A 25,900-nucleotide genomic window follows, 5' to 3' on the forward strand; every position below is an offset into this window, starting at 1 on the left:
TCTGGACTGGTGTCATAGCATCCTGTGGAAATCTGATATTGATTCTATCTGTGGTTCTATCAAAGTCATTGTTAAAGATAGCAATCATTGGAGACTGGAACACACATCCCTAGAACACTCTGCTGGGAAGCTCACAACACCAAACTATTAATGATTGCTAATTGAATCTGGATGTCAGCTTGTCCAGAATCTCCTTAATTGAATTCCCCTTTAATCCATTTCTCTAGATTTCTTTCACAAAAATTTCATTTGAGACTTCACTCACTATTTTGGTTAAAATCTCTACTACAGCAGGTTGCCTTTTGAAATACACCATTCCTACATCATTTTCTTGGCCCAACCGGTCCAGTAATCCTGTCAAAAGTGAGAAATGAGATGACTGATCAAGTAAAACAATAACTGTATTATTATATAATCTATACAATTGTACAATTATACAAACAATATTTGTAGATATGGTCAGCACAGTGTCTGGCACATAGGCACTCTATAAATGTTTATTCCTCCTCTTACCCCTACCCGGTTTAGCATGGCTTGCTCTTCTAAATCTACTATGGGAAGATCGGGGAAGATCTGAATTATGACCCAAATAACAATGAAATATTATTTCACAGTTGGAGGACAATTTAAAACCATCAATCCTTCTAGACTCATTTAGTCTGGGATAGGTACCTGGAGAAATAGCGATCAAGATGGTACCATCGGTGGTTGGACTTGCTTGGAATCTGTGAGCTCCTCCATCTCTCCCTCAGAGTGCCATGTTGCTTTAACTAAGTTGGGTTGCCTTCCCAATAAGTAGCGGTTGATTGGCTACTGATGAGGTGGCTTCCCCCACCCCCAAGAGGAGTTGTTTCCCAAGATGATAGCTGTGAGATCCACAATATAATCACAGCTGATGGTGTTGAGGGTGGAGGTGGGAGTTACTGCCATTCCTAAGGCTCTCACACTTATCTGCTCATTGATAGAAGGTGGTCAGCAAGTGTTGCCAGTGGTGATGAGAAAGATGGGCCTCTCCACAATTATTTCTGAAAGATGGCCTTTCCCTTTCTCTCAGAATCTCAAGATCAATAGTAGAATACTTAGGCTATGTACCTCTGAGCCACCATTTTCACCACATGACCAACCCAACTTGGTATTTGCTCATATATTTGCCAGATGATATCACTGGGCTCCACTTTTTCTACAAATTCCCTTGTGTTTTATATGTGTGTGTGTGTGTGTGTATGTGTGTATGTTTATGTGTATGTGCGTGTATATATATATATATATATGTGTGTGTGTATATGTGTGTGTATACACATGTGTGTATACATGTGTGTATATACGTGTGTGTGTGTGTATGCATGCTTTGGTGAATTCCCATTATAGAAACTCACTCAAGTGATACAAATTTATTATTATTATTGTTTTTTAAATAATATTTCTAGCAACTTATAATTTTTATTCTAAAATGTATATAAATTATATAATGCCACAATAAATAATTTATATACTAATATCATATACCATAAATTATTAATTTATATATGACAATTATATATTATATAAACATAATAACCAATAAAGTAATATTTTACAATGATCCCCGTGCTTCTCACTTCTCCCTCCACAAAATCAGTCCTGATACCTCATTATGGCCTGGAGATGGGCCTGGACTTTTGAAGGCCATGCTGGAGGAGTAACACTCTATCTTGATGATGATGAAGGACAATCTCTCCAAAAGGCTGATCTTGCCTTCCAAGGCCCAAACATGCAACTAAGTGACCTACAAATATTGCCACGAAGTTCAAGGACTTGCACTAGGGTATCCATCATCCCATGGGCATAGGTGAAAACTTGATTTCACACAATCAGAATTAAGGACTTAGAAAAGGATACCCACGGCCACCGAGTCCAACTCCCCACTGGCACCTACCTGACAAGTCATGATCCAACCTTTGCTTGAAGCCCTCAGTGAGAGGGGATCCCCCATCCCTCAAGACGGACCATTCCCCTGGGATGACGATCATTCTAATCGTCAAGAAGGGGCTTCTGACATTAAGTCATTTCACCGGACTACACAAAGGCATGAAGAAAGGGAGCATGAGGAATTCAAAAGAGCAAACTATCCAAAGAACTTTTCCATCCGGTAGAGACGCATTGGGAACTTTTTGTTTAATTACTTGTCATCTCAGTTACACTTTTCTCAAGCTAAAAACAGGCTATCTACAATAGATTCAAAGTTTCCTTTATGGGTTACTTTTTCTCTTTTCTTCTATAAGGCAGTAGTGCCTGAACTTAAAAAAAAAAAAAAACCATTCTGGTAATTGTATTTCTAACATTGTTACCCTTCAAAATTCTCTGTATCTTATCTTACACATTTAAACACATTATTCGGAGAAGGTATCTGTCTGTAGACTTCCCCAGATTGCCCAAAGAAGATACAAAAAAGGTGAAGAATCCAAAAAATTGAACAGTCATGGTTGTTAAAGTTGATCGAATTCAGAATTTTTTAAAAGGAATTTAATGTTTCTCTCAAGCTAACTTTTGACAGGGTGGGATCTGGATCCATGATTTCATTGTTTTGGTGAATTCCCATTATAGAAACTCACTCAAGTGACACAGATAAATTAATTATTATTATTATTATCATTCAAATAATATTTCTAGTCATTTGTAAATTATAAGATAATTTCTATTCTAAAATTTATATAAACTATATATCACAATAAATAATTCATATACTGATATCATATCATATAAATTATATATTAATTTATATATGACAATTATAAAAATTTACAATGATTTAAAATAATAAATAGTATAACTAGATTTACATAACATTTAATGTTTTCAAAACACCTTATCAGTATTATCATCTTGACTTTGGGGAGGTAAGTACTTTGATCATTTTATAGATAAGGAAAATGAAGCAGACGAAGAGTAATGGATTTGCTCACAGTAAGTATCTGAAGCCAGATTTGAATCCAGGCCTTCCTGACTCTATTCACTGCTCTGCTTAGTGGTTCCTGTGGAACTTACCTTTTCACGGAGTTGACTTGGACAGTGAGAGATTGAATGAGTGTCGGGCTGGTCACCCAGTTGGTGAGGCTCAGAATCAAACCTTGACCCAAGGCCGAGCCTCGATCCCCCATCCTGTGCTTCTCCTCTGTCTTGGATTAGGATTCTCTGAGTTAGGTTTGTCATGGGCCAATATCAGAATCACTTGAGTGGAGCACACACACCTAAGTGACCTTGGGCTAAGGAGGGTTGGGAGGACACAATGGAGTTGTGGCACCAGGTTTAGCCAATTTCTGAGCTATCTTTTTTGTTTTTTCAACTAAACTGAAAACACCTGAGAAGCTGATTCCCTTATGAGCCACAATTTAGCTCAAACTCCATTCCTCCTCTCAAATGGAAGGTGTTTTTTTTTAATTTATGCTACATTTTCCCCAAGGTGGAAAGTCAGGCCCTGTCTCCCAGATGCCCCGTGGCACCAAGGCCCAGGCCATACTCTACAAAGCTTAGTTGGCGGTCTTAAAGCTGAGGGGACCCTTTGACATCATGTGATCTAATCTACTTACAGATGAGGAAACTGAGACCCAGGGAGATACTAAAGTTAAGTTGTGCAAGGTGTAACAATGCTCAATTCAATTGTTCCCACCTGAGAGCAAGAATAGTCACTATGTCTTTGATTTTCTTTGTACCCCAGAGTTGATCACCTGCTGGCTTGTAGGAAGCATTTCCTGAATGGTTTCTGACTGAACTAATTGATCAATTGTCCCAAATGTCGCTTCTCTGAGAGGGAGGAAGGGAGGGAAGGAGATAGAGAGATGGAGGAAGAGACAAAGACACAGAAAAGGGTAGAGAAACAGAGCAGAGACACAGAAGGAGAAAGAGAGGGAGAGAGAGAAGGAGGGAAAGAGGGAGAGAGGGGAGGAGAGAAGGGAGAGAGGGAGAGAGAGAGAGGGGGGGAGAGAGAGAAATCGATCCCAGTGCTGCCCAACAAGCCAGAGCTGGATTTTCTGCTTACATATGAACAGCTTCTGAGCTACCTTGATTCTGTGATAAGAAGGAACCTTCAACCCCAACTAAGAGTGAGGCAGTGGAACAAGACAAAAGCATTTTGAGAGACAGAGACAGAGAGAGGGACAGAAAGACAGAGAGAAATACAGAGAGAGACAGAGAAATGGAGACAGATATAAAGACAGACATAAACAGAGACAGAGACACAGAAATAGAGACAGAGAAACAGACAGAGATAGACAGAGACACAGAGATAGAGAGATGAAGGAAGAGACAGAGAGAAAAGGGTAGAGAAACAAAGCAGAAACACAGAAGGACAGAGACACAAAGACATAGAAGGAAAGAAAGAGGCAGAGACAGAGAAGGACAGAGACATAGAGACAGAAAGGAATAGAGGGACAGAGAGACAGAGACAGGAAGGGACAGAGAGATATAGAGACAGAGATAGAGAGACAGACAGAGACAGAGACAGAGACAGAGACACAGAAATAGAGACAGAGAAACAGACAGAGATAGAGAGACAGACAGAGACAGAGAGGGACAAACAGAGACAGAAAGGGATAGAGGGACAGAGAGACAGAGACAGGAAGGGATAGAGAGATATAGAGATAGAGAGACAGACAGAGATAGAGAGACAGAAATTCAGAAAGACACAGACAGGGACAAAGAGACAGAGACAGAGAGGGACAAACAGAGACAGAAAGGGATAGAGGGACAGAGAGACAGAGACAGGAAGGGATAGAGAGATATAGAGATAGAGAGACAGACAGAGATAGAGAGACAGAAATTCAGAAAGACACAGACAGGGACTAAGAGACAGAGACAAAGAGGGACAAACAGAGACAGAAAGGGATAGAGAGACAGAGAAATAGAGACAGAGAATGGAGACAGAGATACAGAGACAGAGACACAGAGATAGATAGGCAGAGATAGAGAAATTCAGACAGAGACACAAACAGGGACAAAGAGACAGAGACACAAAGACACAAAGACACAAAGAGAAACAGGGGGACAGAGACACAGAGGAGACAGACAGAGACAGGGACACACAGAGACAGAGATACAGGAAGGGCCAGAGAGACAGAGGACAAGAAAGAGATAGAAACAGGGAGGCAGAGACACAGAGCCACGTAACAAAGTGGGGAGAGCAGAGAGAGAACAGAGGAGAGAAACAGCAGAGAAATAGAAGAGGGAAATGCAGAGAGACAGAGGCATAAAGACAGAGAGGGACAGAGAGGGACACATAGAAAAAGACCCTCTTTAATGTGGAAATAAGTATTCCTTCGGAACATGCCCTGGAAAAACTATGAATTCCATTTCTGCCCATGGGGATCAACAATCCCCTGTTTTAATCACTCTGACTCCCACCATATCTTCAAACATGGTATGGAGAGCCAGTAGTTCTCTCCATAAGTGGTTTTAAAACATTTTATTTTGCTCAAACTATGTGAGAGAGGATGAAGGCCCACTAAGATGCACATCCTTTCAGCAGCTGGCTCAGAGGCAGTTCACATTCTGGAGCAGAAAAGGAGTGGGGAATAATGTAGTCCAGCCCCCCGAGCATTTATGAAGCACCTGTTCGGTGCATGGGCCTAGATGTAACATCACCAGGGCACCGAGGCTTCATCCCAGGCAGTGAAAATTAAAGGGGGCAAATATTCCCAGCAAGTGACCCCTCACACTCTCCCTGCTCCTCCCAGGGTAGCAGCCGCCCCACAAACAGCCTCCTGGTGTATGACTCCACACAAGCCAGTGACCCAGGGCCTCTGTCTACCTCAGTCATAGGTTTGAGGGCACGTGGAGCGTCGCCCACCCCGGGAGATTGCATTTCTAATTACACCTCTGACTCTGGGGCAAAAAATACAAAAATGAAAAATCACCCTTCCCCTCAAGGAGCTTCTATTCTATTGAAAAGACCGGGCCTGCAAACACTGTGAACTGACACTCCATACCAGGGAAAACGGAGAATGCTTCCCATGGATAAGAGCCTATTTTGTGTCCCAAGCTCCTTAGAGTAATCTGGGAAAGCCTAGGAAGCCCCTTTCTATATGCAAAAAACCCCAAAATACACAGAATTACAAAAGAAACCAATGAAAATGAGAGGCAGTTACCAAACATTTTTTAAAAACCATTTTTTTAATGGAGACCACCATGGGGGCAGCTGCTTGGAAAGGACTGAGCTATGACACAAACAGGAAAATGAGGTGCTTCCCTTCCCTTCCTGTGGGCAGAGCATCAGAATAGGCAAGCACAAGGAAACCTACTCACCCCAAAAGGAAGAGGAAAGGGCTCATTGTCAAAGGAGCAGGATCCAGGGGTGACTTCTCATCCCTCATTATTCCCCAAGTCTAAGGAACCTCCAACATGTCTATACTGTAGCTCCTCATTTCCTCTGCTTCAGCCCAATGGCCTTTACTTCAGGTCAAACTCTGAGCCGTGTCCATAAGACGGCCACCATGGGCACTATGGCCATGCCTAACCGACCCTCCCCCTGTACCAGCTTCCACAGTGGGACTTTCTTCCTAAATAAAACAACACTCCCGTAGTGCTTCTCTTATTAAAACTCCATTCTTCCTTCAATGGTGTCTCACCTACAGGGTAAGACCAAAGTCCTCAGCCAAATGCCTAAAGTTCTTTAGATTCTAAATACAACTGACCTTTTTAGGCCTGTATCTTAACCCTCCCCTACATAAGAGCCAAACCTAATTAACACTCCAACCTTTACTCCTCCCCTATCTTTGCCTGCCGAGGTCCCTCTACAATAATACTTCCTCTAGGAGGATTTCCCTAAGTCTTCCCAACCAGATGCGATTGCTCCCTCCTCTGTCCCCTCTTCCAAGAAGCCCTTCTGGATTTTCCCACTCAAATACTCTCTTTGCTCTGAAGATTTTTCTTATGCCATTCATCTGATGAATGACACTTTCCCATTAAAGTGTAAACTATTTGAGGGCAGAACCTCTCTTTTTATCCCCAACAATGTCAAGCAGAGCTGCGTACAAAGAAAAGTTCTCAACAAATTTTCCTTAAACAGTTCTAAAGTGCAATTAGAAGACACCAAAGCACATCAAAAGTGCATAGGGTGTCATTTAATTCTAATTCCTTTATGTCAATTCTCTAATTAGGTTTTAGAGTTCGTTATTTAAAGGGATAGGTTGGAGATGGGATTACGGATGGGGATGGGGATAAGGAAAGGAATGAAACCTGTGCTTTCACGAGTAAAGGGAACTCCCAGATGAGGAAGCTCCCTCTACCAGTAAAGGTCCACACTTAGTTTTAGAGTATTGCCTAACCTGAGAAAAGCAGCTTCCTCTGGGTCACGGGTTCAGTGTGTGGGGAGACTTGAGCATCGATATCAGTTTATTGCTACTGCCTTCATTTTATATATTTCATTATTATATTATAATTAATATTATGATAAGTATATTTATATATTAATAATAGCATGCTATATATCATATAATATACATTATCTTATGTCAATATGATCTATAATAATATAACCTGTTATGTTAATATAATTCATAACATATTGTATAATCTTATATATTATAGTAAAATATAATATATATTAATAATTATGTATATTATTATATATACTATTACATACATTTCATCCATATTTCTTTCAGTAGCCATATGGCATAATAGAGAGTTGACTTCTGAGTTAGACATATCTTGGCCCTCTGACCTGGGCAAATCACTTTTTAAAAAAGACAAAAATAATTAAATAATAACTAACAGGTTGCAGGATATTGGTTTTTTTTTTTTTTTCATTCTATTTCCACTGCAAACAAGGTAAATCACTGAATCCTCTTTTTCTCAAAGTCTCTGAAGCACAGAAGGACAAGCTTTACTAATACCTGGATTTACTAAGCCAGTCACTCGGGGCAGGTCACTTGACTAACTCTCCAGGATTAGAAATTATACATGAGCTGGGATTTGGTCCACAGCAGTTCCTTCACCAAAATCTAATCCTATGCCCCTGGCATTTCCACATTGGCCTGATGAATTACAGCTCCTAGCCAACCTCCTATGGCATTAACCTCAAAATTCAGAAAACTGCTAACTTATTAAAAAAAGTTTACATAGAAAAGAAATTGGGATTATTTAGTCTGGAATAAAAAGCCAGGAGGTGAGAGTAAATGTTTTCAAGTGTCTGGTACTTATACTGAGAATTCTGACCTCCTTTCTCCCATTTCCCCACACTCAACCCTAATGAAAGAAGAAAAGAAAATGAGTTTGCTTCAGAGGATAGGGGAATACACTGAAAGCTTCAGAGGAAACCTACGTGGACAGAGTCTGATGAACGTCCCATAAACTTGCCTTTCCAAAATGAATCTTCCTTCTATTGATAAATCTCCCAATTTTAGAGACCTAAGCTGCTTCCCTTTCCACCCAGTCATCCATCTAGACCAGACTGCCACCTACCCTCCTGCTGAAGATGAATGTACTTCATCCATCCATTTTATATTTCTTAGAATAGTAATCAAATTAATGGTACCATTGTTTCTATAAAATAATTTCTTTTTAAAAGGGGGAATGTCAGTGGACTATGCTCTGTATGCACTCATAACCCAATGACTCCCAGAACAAAATTCCCTTTCCTGATTCAAACTTTTTTAGGTATATTAACCCTCCCTCTCCCACATTCACTTTCCCCTCCCCTGGCTTTTAGAATGTGAACTCCTTGGGGGTAGAGACTGTGTCACTTTTCTAATTGTGTCTCCAATCCAGTGATCAGCAAATACTAAGTGCTCAATAAATGCCTTTTCATTCATTCGTTCAAAAACGTGTACATTTTATATCTTTAGACAAAATAAATTAAAAGGTGATGTAAAACAATGAGGGGATGGCCCTAGGACCCAAGGGATCAACAAATGATCCACATTGAGACTGATAGTTGAACTAATCCTCAAAAGCAACTAGGGTTTTAAAAAAGCAAAGACGATGGAGGGAGAGCATTCCAGGCTTGGGAGATGATCAAAACAAAGACGCAGATGTGAACTAGACTGTCATGTGAGGGGCAACAAGGATGTGAAGGGCTTTCTATGGTTCAACAGAAAAAGTTATCCCTGATTCTAGAGCCGCCTATCCCATCACCCCAGTTGTTTTATCAACCCAGATTAATAATGCTTATGTTTTTTGTTTGGTTTTTTTTTCATTTTAAGGAGAAATCTATCTGTCCTATTCCTCATTGATCCCAATGACAGTTTTTTCAAGTTTTAAAATCATTCTCTCTTTTCCACTAAAGTCACTATTCCCAGCTCAATATCCACCAGCATCCAGAGTGGTGTTCGTGTTCGCTCAATATTCTATCATGAAAACTGGAGGAGGAGAAAGGAGAAAAGGTCTGGCAGTGTCTGGTGTGCACGCACTTCCCAGGACACGATATGAATTCGTTCTATTAATTTCCTGGCAACACTAATTAAAATTCCCAAGCTATTTGTCTTCTTCTTTGATCCTACCTTTGAAATATGGAAATTCTTCTACCATGTAGTTTCCACAGCAACAGGGTGGTGCTCCCAAAGAACGAGCCCTTCTCTACCTCAGTAGAATTTAGGGAGGGGAAGTGGGAGGCAAAGGGATAGAAGAGAAAGCTCATTAAGGCCCAGGATTTTCAGTAGCAATGAAAGAAATAAAAGAATATTGGCCAATTCCCATTTATTAGAGTGAGGAAATTCTCTTTAAATTCCTGCCTGTCAGACTTTTATGACTTTCAAGATACTAATTAAAGTTCAAAGCTAAAGAATATACTCAAGGATCATTTGAAATTTTATGTTTCTGACTCAACCTAACTCAGGAGTCCAGAGGAAGGTTTCCACATTATTTCTAGACTTTTGCATCTTCACAAAACATGAAACTAGGTGATAATTATAATAAAATAAACCCATTGTAGTCTTAGCCTGGATGAAAAGCCAGGTTTGGAATCCACCTCCATTTCCACTCTGATTTCATACAACTCTCCTCACATGGCTTTTCTTCCAACATACAACATTTAATCTCCCCCACTTCATAAATGCCTTCCTCAACTCCACCTTTTGGAATCCTTAGATAGCCTTGAGGTATGTGTCTGGTACCATCTCTTACTCAAGACCTCTAATTTCCCAAGTTATTAGTGTTCCTTCCATCTCTCACTCTCTTCCTCCCTCTGTCTGTCTCTGTCTCACTGTCTCTCTCTCCTTGATAACTGCCTAATATAAAGATATACTCTCCAATCTCCTTTTTTTCTCCCTTTCCCCTTCCCTCTTTCTTTCTTTGTCTCTGTCTCTGTCTCTCTATTTCTGTATCTCTGTTTCTCCTGTGTGACTCCTCATTCTCTCTCTCCCCTCCCCTCCCCTCCCCCCTCCCCTCCCCTTCCCTCCCCTCCCCTTCCCTTCCTTCCCCTCCTCTCTTCTCTTCTCTTCTCTTCTCTTCTCTTCTCTCTCTCTCTCTCTTCTCTGTTTCTCTCTTTCCTCTCTGTCTCTCTCTCCTCTCTGTCTCTCTCTCCTCTCTCTCCTCTCCTCCTCTTTCTCTCCCCTTCCCTTACCCCCCCCTCCTTCCACCCCCTCCTTCCCTCCCTCATTCCTCCCTCCCCCTCCAGGCCTCTCTCTCCCATTGATGTTCAGCCTGTTCCTAATTGGGAATTGGAACTAGAAATACAAAGGTCAAACTATCCAAGACAGAAATAAAGTGATTTTCCAAATACCATCTTCCAGTGGTTTCCTAACCTTATAAGTGTATAGGATCAAATGGACTGAGCAAATTTGTATCACACAAATACAATTCATGAGATGAATGATGGACAAGAACTTAAGACCCCCAGGACTGGCAGTAAGGTCAAGTAGTAGATAAGAACACTGGCCTTGTAGTCAAAGGAAAACTGAATAATTGAATACCCTAGAGGAGAGAGAAAATTGGCTGGATTCTCTTATTCCTAAAAAGGAAACTCTTTGAGTGGTGGCAAGTAAGTGTTGCCCTTAAACATTTACTGGGCAAGTCACCCAACTAACCCAGGTCCCTCATTTTTTACGCTTTAGATTGCCTTCAGTTATGTCAGATGGAACTTGTATAAATCTAGACATTTTAATGTTGTTTCCTCTAGTAGGAGGAACTCTGTGGGTGGCCATCATTGTATCCCCAGAACATAGTGCAGTACTTGGCCAATAGTAGATGCTTAATATATATATATATTAATAAATAGTATATATATGTATATATATATATATGTTTTTGTTGACTAAATGACTGATCCAAATGAAAGGATCCAACTCAATGGCTTATAAAGCTCCTACTAGCTGAAGATCTAAAACATTCTACTTACCTGTGAATAACAGAGGGTCTCTTTAGGAAACACAGATTTTCTGACAAATATTAATTGTGGTGTCCACTTATTTTTTTTCTTAGATATATAAAAAGATGAGGAGTTCTATATTCAGGTTCACTAATCACCCAGAAACTTTGATAACTTAGCTTGGACAATGAATCCCATTGGATGCAATAGAATAAAAATGGAGAAATCTGAGAAATCTGACAGGTGCCCAAACAAGTACACTGGGGAGGCATGGAGGGCGTGAGGAAGGGGGTGACAGAGCTGAGAAACTGTCTGGATCCCAGAGATGATGAGTCGAACTCAGAAGCAGGCAATATTAATTATTCTTATCTTATCTCGCCACTAATGCTCACAAAATTACATCATCCCATTTAGAAATCCTCCTATCAATGAGGGATGCCAGAGTTTAATTTAGACACAGTCTCCCTTAGCAAGCAGATATTTTTTAATGTTTTTCTTAATGTCATTACCACTTCACCTTAAGTTACCTCCCTTTCCTTTAGCAGGTTTCAGCAAGTTCAGGCCTAGAGTAGGAAGACCCGAATTCAAATGTGCCTTCAGACACTTAGTAGCTGTGTGAACCTTTGCCAAGCCACTTCATCCTTTTTGCCCCAGTTTCTTCATTTGTAAAATGAGCTGGAGAAGGAAATAGCACACCCATGCTAGAGTGGAAATACCAGGGTGGTTTGCCATTTCCTTCTCTACCTCTGAACTCCGGTCTTCCTGACTCAAAGCCGAAGCTCAATAAAACCTGTGAAAGGTGAAGGTGACAATGGTACCATTAAGGAAAAAGAAGAGGATGCCCCCAAAAGACATCGAGACAAAAGACATGGAGAAGCTTCCTGACCAGAACCCAAGAGGGAAGCAACAAATAGTCAGTCTTTGAGCCCTAGGCTTAGAGCATCTGACAGCAATCTGCCTTGAGCCCGCTCTTCTTGAAGGGCCCATCTAGGTTCTTGGACATCTCTGATCTTCCTCTCTTGGTATCATGAGATTTTAGCAGAAATTCAGAGTGAGGAGAGAGGGGACAGGAGGAAGCAGCACTCACCTAGACATGAGCTACAGACCGTCCCTTTTGAAAACAAGACTAGTTCAGTCTCTGATCATTACTGCCCTCCATAATCTATGCTTAAATCCTACAGTCAGCCTGTTGCTTGATAAAGGAAAATTGAATAATTGAATGCCTTAGGGGAAAGAGAAAATGGGTTGGATTCTCTTATTCTTAGAAAGGGGCAGGAACAGTAAAGAATATTAATTATGGAGAAGTCTCTGAGATAGGAAGTCGGGGCTTCAGGTTCTGGGCGAAGGGTTCCGTGGAAAGTTCATTTACATTTTAATTGCTTCACTCTTTCAACAGCTGATTAGAGCTCTTTACCCAAGGACCTTTTTCACAGGTTACAACTATAATCCCACAAATGAACGAGCTAAACCACCAGCACCCAAAATCAGCGACTTCATGCAATCGAAACCGATGCAAACATCCCTGGGAAAAGAACGTCATTATCAATAGGCTTTTGACTTTTGTGTGCGATGGCAATGTGTCCTGCATTGAGACTGAATTCTGCTAATGTTTCCTTTTCTGCAGCTGTGTTTGTATTCAAGGTATTCCTGTGGACACCATGACAACTCCCAAGATTTCAGCAAGTCATCACAGCTGCTAAAATCATGGTCTTTACTCACAGTGGGCAACGAAATTATTATCTACAGGATCATCGTACATAACAGATTAGTCTCTTATCTACTATGCATGGCTGCACGTACGAGGGCATGACTGGGAATCATGGGATACCATTCCCTACCAAGAAATGAAATTAAGGGTCACTCAAAGAGCAGCAAAGAGTTACCGAGTGAACCTCAGCAGACTGCCGTGCATTGTAAACAAGGGATTTGAAAGGGAAACATGGAATAAAAACCGTTGTCAAAGAAATGAATGAACACAAGATGGGATGGTCCCAAGAAGAGAATGAGAGGTAAACTATGGAAAGCCTGTGTGCTCCATGGAGGATGATGGTGACAAACAGAGAGACAGAGAGTCGGATAGATGGACAGACAGACAAAGAGACAGAGACAGACAGAGAGATAAACAGACAGACATAGACAGACAGATAGAAAGAAAGACAGACAGACAGATAGAAGATAAAAAGACAGACAGATAGAAGAATGAATGGATATATGGACAGATGGATGAATGAATGAACAGATGGTTGAATGAATAGATAGATAAAAAGATAGACAGTAGATTATTTGGTTGGTATACAGATAAGTAAGAGGAAACAGAGTGTGTGTGTGGTGTGTGTGTGTGTGTACATCTATGGAGAACTTTAAAATTTGCAAAGAATTTTACATATATTATTTAATTAATAATCTTGCAATGTCAAGAGAAGTGGATGGAAAGCCACCAGCCCAATAGATGGCAGCCTGGTGATGAAGTCATGAAAGGATGTGAGTAAGAGTTATATGGACTAGGCAGACAGAATAAAGTATAAACACCTCCTGGAGAGGTGGAAAGATCCATAATGATTAGGTCATGGATGACCTTTAAGGCCTATTCTAGTTCTGTGATCTGTCAACCTGCATACTTAAGTGAACTTTCACCCACTGCTGAAAGACCTTGCACCAGGTGACCCATGTGAAGGGCAGCACTGACCTCATATTACCAAGAGCACCAGAACAGAGTAAGGTCAGTCAAAAGCGAGACCAAAAATTGTCCCAGTTTAACCAATCAAGTAAACTTTTTTCCAAGTTCTCCTATGGTCATTTATAATAGAATTTGCTTTTGTTGTTGTTCAGTTATTTCTATCATATGTGACTCTTCACGACCTCACTTGGGATTTTCCTGGATATTGGAATGGTTTGCTATTTTCTTAATTACTGGAGTAATTTGCAATTTCCTTCTCCAGCTCATTTTATAGATGAGGAAATTGAGGTAAACAGGATTAATTGCTTTCCCAGGTCACACAGCTAAGTAAGTGTCTGAGGCCAGTTTTGAACTGGTAAAAATGAATCTTCCTGACTCCAGGCCCAGCGCTCTAACCACAGTACTACAATGGGATATACCATTGAAATTCCCCCTTGATTATACAAAAACTAAATTTTCCCATTCTCTCAACTCACTTTTCAGAAGAATATTTTGTAATTATTGGTTGGAATGAGCCTAAGGGTTATTTTTTACTTCCTTCAGGATGTACCTGAGCAACACAGAAAGTGTTTCCTTCCTTCACTCTATACACTCTCCTCTTTTTCTATTGTGTTTCCCTCTAGCAGAATGGAAGCTCCTGGGTACTACTTTGTCTTAGTATCCCCCCCAGAGCCTAGGACAAAGTCTGGCCAGAATATATGCTTTGTAGAATATATGTTTGTAGAATGTTTAGAAAAATATGTTTATAGAATGAATGAAGAGAAAGCTCAAAGAAGACATAACTCCTTACTTTCTCATTTCAGTTAACCAACAACCATTCATTAGAAGCCTACTTATGTGTCTGGCACGTTCTAAGCACAAGGGATAAAAAGAAAGGTAGAAATCAATAAAAATTTATTTCTATCCTTTCTTGGTTTCACAGTAAATTCAATAGTGACAGAAAAGATTTTTGACATGGACTTTGAGTGAAACGAGGACCAGAATCTAACATGAGATGTCTCCTGCTCATCATCTGATTTAAAGGGATGCACATTGGCTTAGCAGTCAGAGATTTGGGGTTAATAGTACAAAGCTGATGTTCTCTGTGATCTTTGGCAAGTTCTTTAACCTCCCTGGGCCTCAGTTTCCTCCTCTCTAAAGTATTACACTAGATTAGATGGATTTTTGAGTCCCTTCTGATTTTAGTTTATGCCTTTACCATTGAACCCTGAGCTAAAATAAAAGTAACCAATGAGATGCAATACAAATAAAATACCATGACTCTGGGTAAATTTGATAGGATAGAACCCAGAATGAAAAATAAAAACTAGAAGTGGGGCTTCGATAGGGCCAACAGAAAAAAAGAGGTAAATAAACAGAGAAAAGAAAAGGATGTATTTTTAGTCATGATGAGCACTAGATGAAAGAACTAAAGAATTAAATTTTAATGAGGTAAATTTTAATTGAATTTAAAAAGAAAACAAGGAAGAAGGAGAGGAAAAGAAAAAGGTTTCCAAGGAGAATGAGAGGGAGGGAGGGAGGGAGGGAGGGAGGAAGAAAGAAAGGGAGGGAGGGAGGGAGAGAAGGAAAGAAGGGAAGGAATGAAGAGAGGGAGAAAAGGAGGAAAGGAAAGAAGGGAGGAAGGAGGGAAGGAAAGAAGAGAAGGAGGAAGGGAGGGAGGAGAAGAGAAAAAGATAAATAGTTGGATGGATGAAAGAGAGAGAGAGAGATCTATCTAATAAGCCCACCAACACTCCATCCTGATTGACCACCCCATTGACATCTGGGTAGGCAGGCATGGGTTGGTCCCTGGGAATTATTTTCCTAGAATTTAGAAGGCAGCAAAGCACAAGGAGGGGAGGGATTCAAAGGAAACCTGCCCCACACACACAAGAAAAGAAATACAGGCTAGTCATTCACATCTTTAAGTCTCCTGATCAATCTGGAATATCATACTTCCTAAGTTAAGCACCTATATTTTTCAGGACCTCAATAAATACACGTGCTTTCTTTGAGGTGCTCACCAGGGAGCACAAAAACACCTCCTGTGATTTAACATCGACACCTTTTTAAAGTGTCTCAAATTTCCAAAGGTGATTGATAAGGAACCAACCATAGTGAGGGGCTCCATATCGCACAGGAACTGAGTCCTGGATGCTTCAAGCCACTGCCTAATTCTTCCCATTCTATAAAAACTGTGGTTTCAAAGGTCACGGCAAGTAGACCATGGGCCATGGTGGAGGTCCAATTGCTCAAGCCCCATTTCTAATAGTCTTATCCAACTCCCTGATGAGCTTTGGCCAAGGTCTCCTTGTCTGGAGAGGCTGCCAAAATACCTCCATCCAAAAATCGGCCCCTAAAACCCACACATTTCTGTTTATCTTTGGGGAGAAAAGAGTCTTCTTAATGAGGAGCCTTTTGGTTGGATATTTCTTTTCAGCATATTAAAAAACATAGATGGGGGAGGGAAAGAAGGGACGGGACCAGAGGGGATGATATGGATTCTTGGTTTCCCTCTTTGAAATAGAAGGAACTCTCTGAGCAACTGATTAGATGAATATTTCAAGTCTAGCCAAGAGAAATAAAGGAGCGAGAGACACTAATGAGCCTAATAAAAAGGTACAGTCTAGAGTGGCTGTTAATCTCAGTAACGAACCTTTTGGGGATGAAAAAAATATTTGGTGTTGATAAAGCATTTCCTTAGCCCTGACTACCAGCTCCTTCGCGAGGCATTCACAGTAAACACAGACCGTCTGCAACACATCTGTTCAATTTTCTGTAGGAGGAAAAACTTTGTTTCATTAATAACTTTTAAAAAACACACGCTAACTAATGCATGCTGGCAGCTCAAATCCTCCCATCAAACCTTGTTATTTGATCGAGCAGAGTTCAAAGATAGAGGCGGGGTGGGGAGCGGCGAGTGGAGGCCTCAAGGCCTGAGAAAACTTGGGAGAAGAGAGGGAAAAAAGGGTCTTCTAATCAAAACTTCAAGTTTTTAAGTCGAGAGTACAGGAGTGGAACCCTTTATCAAACAGGTCAAAAAACGAGGTTAAATCCATGTCAGACGCCAAATATGATTTCAGCATATTTTTAGTGGAATATGCATAAATGATCGCTGGAATTTTAATATTTGCCTTTACTAGCAATTTAGGGGGACTTTGCCGAAGGCAAGGGTGTTTTTTTTTAACAGCAATAATAAAAAAATACTTAATAGTACTTAGAGTAAAGCATGTGTGGTCACCATGTTTTAAGGGGGAAAAAGCAAAGGTAATACCTAACATCTGTGCTAGATTTCCACATGATAAAATCACCATAGTCTAAAGTTCTCCTGAAGCTATGGGGGCAAAAAATGTTTATTTGAAAACCAGGAAAGGAACCTCAATGGTATGGGGACTGGGGGAGGGCGAGAAAAGGGCAGAAAACTCTGGGTTATAGGAGAACCACCAACTAATAGAAATAAGTCTAGTAGTCCAAAATATAAGTTTATAAATCTTTTCAAATTCCTAACAGCCATCTTTATGCTGAAGAAATACTGGAAACTCAATATCTTTAATTTTCACAAATTTCAACTTATATACTTCTTAGTGTCTTAGATTATCAATACGCCTTCTCATTTATGTTAGATTTTTGATTTTCTATGTTTTGTTTTCCCACTTCTTTCTTCCATTTTGTTTTCAAACATTTCCTGATCTGTCTTTCACCTCCACAACAATACTGTTTCATTTTCACATTTAATACCACTCTTCCTGCCGCATATAGATTCAGCTCTATCCTCTGCAGTGTTTGTCTGGGGACAAAAGCTCTCTCCTGGTTCTTCTCCTACCTGTCTGGATGCACCTTTTCCCATTCTTCTTTGCTGGATTCATAACCACATCTCCTTCCCTAAACATAAATTGTGCCTTGAGTTCCGTCCAAGGTCCTCTTCTCTTCTCCCTCTGTCCTCTATAGCTTAAATATCTCATCAGCTCCCATGATTGTATGAACATCTCTATGCTGATGACCCTCAGATCTATTTATCCAGCCCAAACTACTTTCCCAAATTCAATCTCACATTACCAAGTGGATATTTTCAAACTGGATATCCAAAAGACATCTCAAACCCAACATGCCCAAAATGGAATTTAATACCTGCCCCTCCCAAACTCTTCCCCTCTTCAAACTTTTCTATTCCTGTAAAAAGAAAAGAATCTGTACATAAATATAAAATAGTTAAATACAAGACAGTTTATATTATATACTAATATAATATATTATACATATATATGTATATTATATATTAAGGGAAGGCAATTTGTAGGGAAGAGAGATCTGGAAAGGGTTTCATTCAAAGATGGTGCTAGAGATATGTCTTAAAGGAAGAGAGAATCAGAAAGGCAGAAGGAAGCAGGAAGTAAACTTCAGGCATGTGGGATGGCTTTCACAAAAGAGTAGAGGGAGGCAATAAAGAGGTATAAATGAAAAAGGAAGAAAAAAAGGTCAATTTGGCTAGATCGCAGAGTGTGGGAGAGAGAATATAGAGGAGCCATTTGGGAGAGGACTTTAACAACTCATCATGGTTGTTTCTATTCAATCCCAGACGCAATAAGTGAGCACTGGAGCTGGTTGAGTAGGGAAGGAACATTGTCAAGTCAATGTTTAAGGAAAATCACCTTGGTGACTGTTAGGAGAGACTCGAGGCAGGAAAACCAATGAAGGCTATTGCAATAACCCAGTTAAAATATAATGAGGGCCTGAACTAGAATTGGGACTGTGAACGGGGGGATACACTCAAGAAATATCATACAGATAGAAATGGTAAGATTTAGCAAGGAACTGAATGTGCAGGGTGAAGAAGAGCCAGACTATTGCCAAGGTTATACGCGTAGAAGATTGGAAGGGGGGTTGCACCTTGGGTAGAGGAAAAATCACTGTGGTCATATCTGTATTTTAGGAAGATCATTTTGGCAGCTGAGTGGAAGATGGACTAGAATAAGGAGCTTAAAGCTACACTGTAAGGTGATGATGATCAACAGTCGTTTGGGCACAGAGGGTGAGGGAGAGGAAAGAGTCTTAGATGACCTTGAGATCCCCTGAACAACTGGGAAGATGGTGCTGCAGAAAGGCCAAGAAGAAAAAAGAACTGAGAAAAGGTTGTTATATTCGGCTATTAAATGATGATGAGATTTTGGAAAAAGTAATCTCAGTCAAATGATATAAAAAGGCAGATCACAGGCCTCTTTTATAGATGACATATCAAAGGATTTTTAAGAATGATGGAGACAAAAATAACTTAAAAAACTGAGGTGGCGTGGTAGATAAAGCACCAGCCTGAGTTCAAATATGACCTCTGACACATGACTTAAGCAAGTCACTTAATCCCAATTGTCTTGCCAAAAAAAATTATGGAAAAAAGTTTGTTTGAAGGAAGCATGGAAGGAACTAGTTGACAGTGAGTTCAAATTAAGGAGGTGGGAATAAATAAAAGACATTTCTGCCAAAGAATACAGGATGAGAGGTAATCAAGGATAGATGGTTGGTCTTGGTGGAGAAGACCCAGCTCATTAACACAGTCTGATGGAAAGAAAGAGGAAGTTGGGGGTGGGACTTTTTCAAGAGATTTCAAGATAAAGAGAAGAGCAGAAGGGGAACTTCATCAAATGATCTAAATCACTCATTTATCTCATTACCTTATTACTTCTCATCTGTACTCCAGCAATGGCATCCCACCTGGGTTCCTTGCTTTCAATATTTTTTCCCATTTATCCTCCACATAGGGAAAAGGGAAATAAACAAGCACTTATTAAATATTTACTATTAATCAGATATTGTGCTAAATGCTTTACAAATATTATTTTATTCTCACAACAATACTGAGATGTAGATACTATTATAACTCCATTTTACAGCTTAGGAAACTGAGGAAAACAGAGGCTCCCTTGCCAGGTACTTAGTGTCTGCAACCAAATTTGAACTTGTGTCTTCCAGATTCTGCCTCGCTCCCATCCACTGCACCACCTTGCTGCCTGATTGACTAAGATCATCTTTGCTGTTGTCTTTGCATCTTGAAACATCAACTTGCCAAAAAAAAAAAAAAAAAAGCTAGAAATCTGGATGAAAAGAATTCTATCCCAATTCTACATTTTATCTAGCATGGATGTCCCTAGAACTCAGCCAGATTATAAACAATAAATCATGAAGCTGCTACAATCAATGGAAAACTCAATCTCTGGTCTTTTTTCCTGTTTTTTTTCTTAATATAATAACAATAATAGTCTTGATAGAGTCATTTAAGATTTGCAAAGCGATTTACACATGTTTTCTCAATTGAACCTCACAACGTCCTTTGGAGGGAAATGCTATTATTAACCCCATTTTACAGAGACAGAGGTTAAAGTGACTTGCTAGAGTCACATTGTTACTTAGTGTCTGAAGAGGATTTGAACTCATCTTCCTGACTCCAAATCCAACACACTCCCTTCACTCTGATTATGCTTCATCTTCTATTTTTGCAACAATTTCAAATACCAAGCATTTCAGGTTCTAATGACTGTTTTTTTATTCCTTTCTTGATTCATTTTGAGCAAAAAACCACTTCTTCCCTCATGTACCATATGCTAGGGCCTAGCACTAGAAACAGTGATAGTCACACCCTTGGTAGTTGACAGTGGCTTCTTCACCCACCTGGTTTTAGGATTCAAGGGCTAGCTTCAGAGTCAAGGAGACAGTGATTTAAATCTTACTCCAGACATTAGCCAGCTGGGTGACCTTGAGAAGATCACTTCTTCTCTCTGACCTTCACTTTCCTCATCTAAAATGGGGATAATAATAGTATCCCCTCCAAAGGTTGGTGAGAGGACCCAACAGTGACGCACTTAGCTCTTTGTACACCATAAAGAAACGTCAGTTGTTACGGCTTCACGCTTCTCTGATGACATTCACACAGAAATAGCCTAAATCATCTGGCTATCCTATTACTGTTCTGTTATAGTGCCACTGGGCTTTTTAAATCCAATAGATTTTTAAAATCAGATCAAAGTGGTGGGATGTGAGAGCATCTTCTAAAAGACTCATAAAAATGATACAATGTTGGGACAGCTGTAGGTACAGAAAGGATAATGAGGATGGTGTATATTCCTCCTTCTCAGGTGGTTTTGATTCTTTCACTTGTATTAGATATTTGGGAGCTTTTCCTTCCACAGAGTTTGGAGGTAGTGAGCGTTCCATCTGGGGGCACCCTCAAAACTGCTATTCAGAAATTTTCCATTTCTTTCTTCATTTTTGTAATATTTTGTTTTTTGAGACTAGTCTTCCTTTATCTCACCCATGCTGGAAATACAGTAGCCACTCATGGGACCAATCCCACTAGTAATCAGCAAGGGAGCTTTGACCTACTCACTCTTTCACCCCTTCTTGGCAGCCTGGTGGCCCCCGGCTCTCAGGGACTCACCACATTGGTGCCAGTCTTAGTGTAGATACCCTACTGATGCTCACCAACCCCTACGGTAAGCAACCCGCCAGCTTCTGTCTCACCAGTAGATGGCATGAGAACTGAATACCGCCACAATCAGGTGGTCATAATTTTTCAAAAATCCGTGTCCTATTTGGGCATTAGGAGTGGCCCTTTCATCTGGGCTGATGCTTCAGTTCCACCGCTCTCTCCCTCCTCTTCACCTTCTAGATCCTTTGGCAGCCATCATCTTTCGAGTTCCATCTGCATAAGAAGCCATTCTGGCCCCCTTTAATGCTACTGCTTCCCCTCTGAGCTTCCCCCTAATTACACTGAATACTGTTTGCTTGGACACAGTTGTCTCTAGCCCTATTTGGTACTGAACTCCTTCAGGGCAGGGATGGTATTTTATCTTTCTTTGCATCCCTCATACTTACTACACTGCCAGGCACGTAGTAAGTGATTTTAATACAGACTAGTTGACTAGCTATTGAGGACTTCCCCTTCCAATATGGGAATCTATCTGTTAGTCTGAATGATAGAGCGCTTCTGATGTATAATCCTCAGTCGTGTCTTTTTTAACATTGGTAATTTTTTGAATTTTCAGTGATATGACACAGTTTCTATCATTTCCTCATAAAATGTATAGCATCATCACTATCATCATCATTACTGTCATCATCATCATCATCATCATCACCATCATCACTACCATCATCTCATCACATCACCGCTATCATTATCATCATCATCATCATCATCATCACTCTCATTATTACCATAATCACTACCATCATCTCATCACATCATCATATCATTTTCCTCTTCATCATCCCCATCATCACTATCATTATTATCTTCAATGAAAAAGGCTCTGATTCTGCTGCTGTGTGCCAGATGCTGTGCTTAGAGTTTGTGACACTAATACAAGCAAGAGAGACCCTGCCTTCAGTGGGCTTATTTTCTAATGGGGGAAAATAACACTTAAATAGGAGAGCTAGGAAAAGGGTAGATGTCCTACAGATTCCTTAGACAGACAAATAAAAGAACTACTTTGGGGACTTAAATAAAAGTCATTTTTATTGTTATTAGTATTGTTAAGTAGGTGATGCAAGAGTAATCTCCACTCTATAGATGAAGAAACTGAAGCTTGAGAAGTGAGTAGCCCAGGGTCACACAGTTAGGAACTGTCAGAGTCAGGATTTGAATCCACCTCATCTGACTACACAGCTCATTCTCCATAGTGTGTCCATCAAACTAACCTGAATTCAAATCCAGCTTCTGCCATTGACTAGCTATGTGACTTGGGCCCCTCAGTTTCCTCATCTGGAAAATGGAGATAATACTGGCACCTCCTTCTCAGAGTTGCTGTGAGAATAAAATGAGATAAGAATAATGGTGAAACACTTAGCCCAGTGCCTAGCATATAGTAAGGGAGAGATAAATATGAGCTATTCTTATTGTTTTTAATTTTTAAAAACCCACTAAGACCCACTGGAAAGTTTTCATACGTTTTCCCAGCTGGGGAACCTCTAGCCCTGCTCCTTCAGCTCTGGGCTGGCAAGGACTCTGGGTCTCTGTTTCTCATTCCACAATGACATGTTGGTACCTTTGCTGTTACTCACCAGATAAATGGCACCACTTCAGAGCTGATCATTTCCCACTGAAATCCCAATAAAAGGGATCGCTGAATGTCAGAAAGCTTCCTTGTTACCCACTGGGACAGTTGTCTTTCCTTCTAACTAACCTTTAGCAGCCCTCACAAAAAGCTATCTCCTTCCTACTTCTGGAAGCCAGGATTCCACTCCTTCAAATTCCCAGAATTCCCTAAATGGGTTTCCCAAAATGAGGGAAAACGATTCTTTCTCCTCCTAGGGCTGGTGCCCACGAGGACAGCTCTTTTCCCAAGAAATACAGCTTAACTTTTAAGATGAATCATCCGGCTTTAATGCAAAGAGTCTGACACACACAGTCAAGGATTGATCGGCATTAAGATGCTCCAAGTCCAAGCCAACGGACTTCAAAACCAAGAAAGCGGGGGAGACACAGGCTTACAGGGGAGACAGGCTGCAGGGGCATTTAAATGCAAGTGCCTTCTACCTTTTCCCCAAAACAACACAGAAAGTGGGAGCCCTTCTCACTTAGAGAGCTAGGGAGGTACCAAAAAGAGGAAAGAGAGTCCATCTAACCATCACCAGAGCCCTCCATGCTCCTGACGAGGCAATAACAATAGCAACAATAACAGTTAGATCCAGACTTTCTGTAGCATTTAATGTTTGCAAAGTGCTTTACTTTTATGATTGTCTCATGTAATCCTCATGATATACCTGGGAGGTGGATGCTATTATTGTGTTCATGCTACACTTAAGGCTACACAGACAACCCTGCTTCACACAGTTAACAAGGATCTAAGGACAATTTTCCTGACTCCAAGACAGTTCTTTTATACAATTCAGCATCTCCCTGCCTTCGTAATCCTAAATCTCCTTAATCCTTCTCCTGTCCAAAAGTTCTTGGGTACCTCAATGCCTGTTCCAACCTTCAAAGACCTTCTATCCTATGGTGGAGGGGGAAGAATCAAATGTAAGAAAATACAAAACATATGGAAAGTAATTTCTGGGGACTAAAGAATGGCATTAGGTCCAAAGAGTCAAAGTGTCCTAAGTTGTAAATGGATAAAACGGGATTTGAATTCAGGTCCTCTGAGCCCAGAGCAACAATGTGCCTTTTCTATTGTACTGGAGCTAATTTTATCTTCAGTGAAATAAAGCAATTTGTGAGTCACATGTCAATTTGCAGCTCTGGAGATTTTTTTACATTGAGAGTTCTCCAATATCAATAAAATAATTCCCACATCTTAAAAACAAAATGGAGCGTGAAGAGAAATTAAACTTGCTTAAATTCCCAAGTGTGATATTTTTTGAATTTCCAAAGCCAATTCTTCTCCCCGAAGGAAATGGTGATAGGTCAAGGTCTCATAATCCTCCTCTTAATCTTTTGATATGTCTTTGGCCTCCCCCATAGAGAGTCGATGGGAATTCTGGTATCTTCTGCATTTATCCCTGGTGGATCTAAATATGAACCCAAATTATATCTAACCCATTGCCCTATTTTCCTGGGCCATTTTTTTCTGAAGAGTACCTTTAGGTGGAATGGACTCAGTGACTGACAGGCTGTACCTGCTATCCAAGGGCAGCTCAGTGACCAGGACGAACCTGATGGTGACGTATTTTGGGAACCAGATAAGTCCTAGCCATTCTGCTTCCCTGTAGATAGGTTGAGATCTGTGTCATTGGAGGAAACCACTTCTCCTAACTATCCAAAACTTTCCAAGTATGATTTGTAAAAGTCCCCCAGTCTTCTGGATGCCCTCTATATAGGTTCCTCCTTATTGCCTTCATAGTCAAGGGTCAAACAGTCCCTGAAAACAGAGTTTAATTAGCTTTGGGTTCAAAGAGGAACTATCAATCAAGAACTAAAAGGGGTTTCTGGTGTCATGAAGTTCAGAGGAGGAAATTGAGGTCTGTAGAGCTGAAAGTGACTTGAGATGGAGCCTACCAACTTTTCAAAAAGAAAAACTCAACCCTTGACTTGGCATTTAAAGCTCTTTCCATCTGGCCCAATCCTATCTTTCCTGACATTTCTCACAACCCTCCACCAAGACTGGCCCTGCTGTCCATCTCCTCCATCTCCTCATTGCCTCCTCTTGGAATCCCTTCATTGCCTTTAAGATTCAGCTCATGTTCCCACTTTTCCTGGTTCCCCTAAGTCCTAAATCCTGTCACCCTACACACACATAGTGACCTTGCATCAGCTTTGATTCACATCTATACATACACATTAATGTTGTCTCCCATGCTGGAAGGTGAGCATCTGAAAGGCACTGACCCCCACAAGGTTGTCTCGCTATCCCTACCACCAAGCATCACGCCCGGCATGGAGTGTGCCCTCAATAAGAGCTTGCTGATTAAATCACAAAATAGATGATGGAAAACACAATGGAATCTTGCATTCCTGAAGAATGACCAAAGGGTACGTCCAAGAGATGTCAATAAAAAAAAATAGCAATATCCTTTTATGGGGTAAATGCAAATTATCCTAAACAGATAACATTCAAAATTGGGCTACCCTGTTTCAATTGTTAGTCATTCTAGGATCATAGTGTACTTTCTAGCAAATTCGACTGAAAAATATCCACCTGCATTGTGCACCCAATTCCCTGTTCACTATGTTCCCACAGGCCTAAGGTGAGCTAAAGAGTTGAAACTTACTAAATATGAGAACTAAAAGGGAACCGATGTTGAAAGTAAGATCACCTCTGGGGAATCACTGTAAACAACCTTCCTATAACATGTGCTTCCTAGTCTTGGATTCTTAATAAGTACACACTAACTAAAATATGAATAACCAGTGGGGAGAAATATCTTGCTCAAGAAATATATTTCAAAGCCAATTAGAATGCATGAAGGGTAGAATAATGGATGCTCCAACGGGAAAGAGCCACCATTACATTTCAAAATGGAAAAATGACCCAGAAGTC

General features: G+C 40.4%; 1 protein-coding gene across 10 annotated transcripts in view; it reads right to left on the minus strand.

The window, feature by feature from the left end:
* Window positions 1-25,900, minus strand: part of ERC2 (ELKS/RAB6-interacting/CAST family member 2) — a 985,497-nt gene that overhangs the window by 798,789 nt on the left and 160,808 nt on the right. The gene's annotated exons all lie outside the window — the stretch shown is intronic.

This window comes from Antechinus flavipes, chromosome 1, assembly GCF_016432865.1.
Source record: "Antechinus flavipes isolate AdamAnt ecotype Samford, QLD, Australia chromosome 1, AdamAnt_v2, whole genome shotgun sequence".
In the NCBI taxonomy this organism is placed as follows: domain Eukaryota; kingdom Metazoa; phylum Chordata; class Mammalia; order Dasyuromorphia; family Dasyuridae; genus Antechinus; species Antechinus flavipes.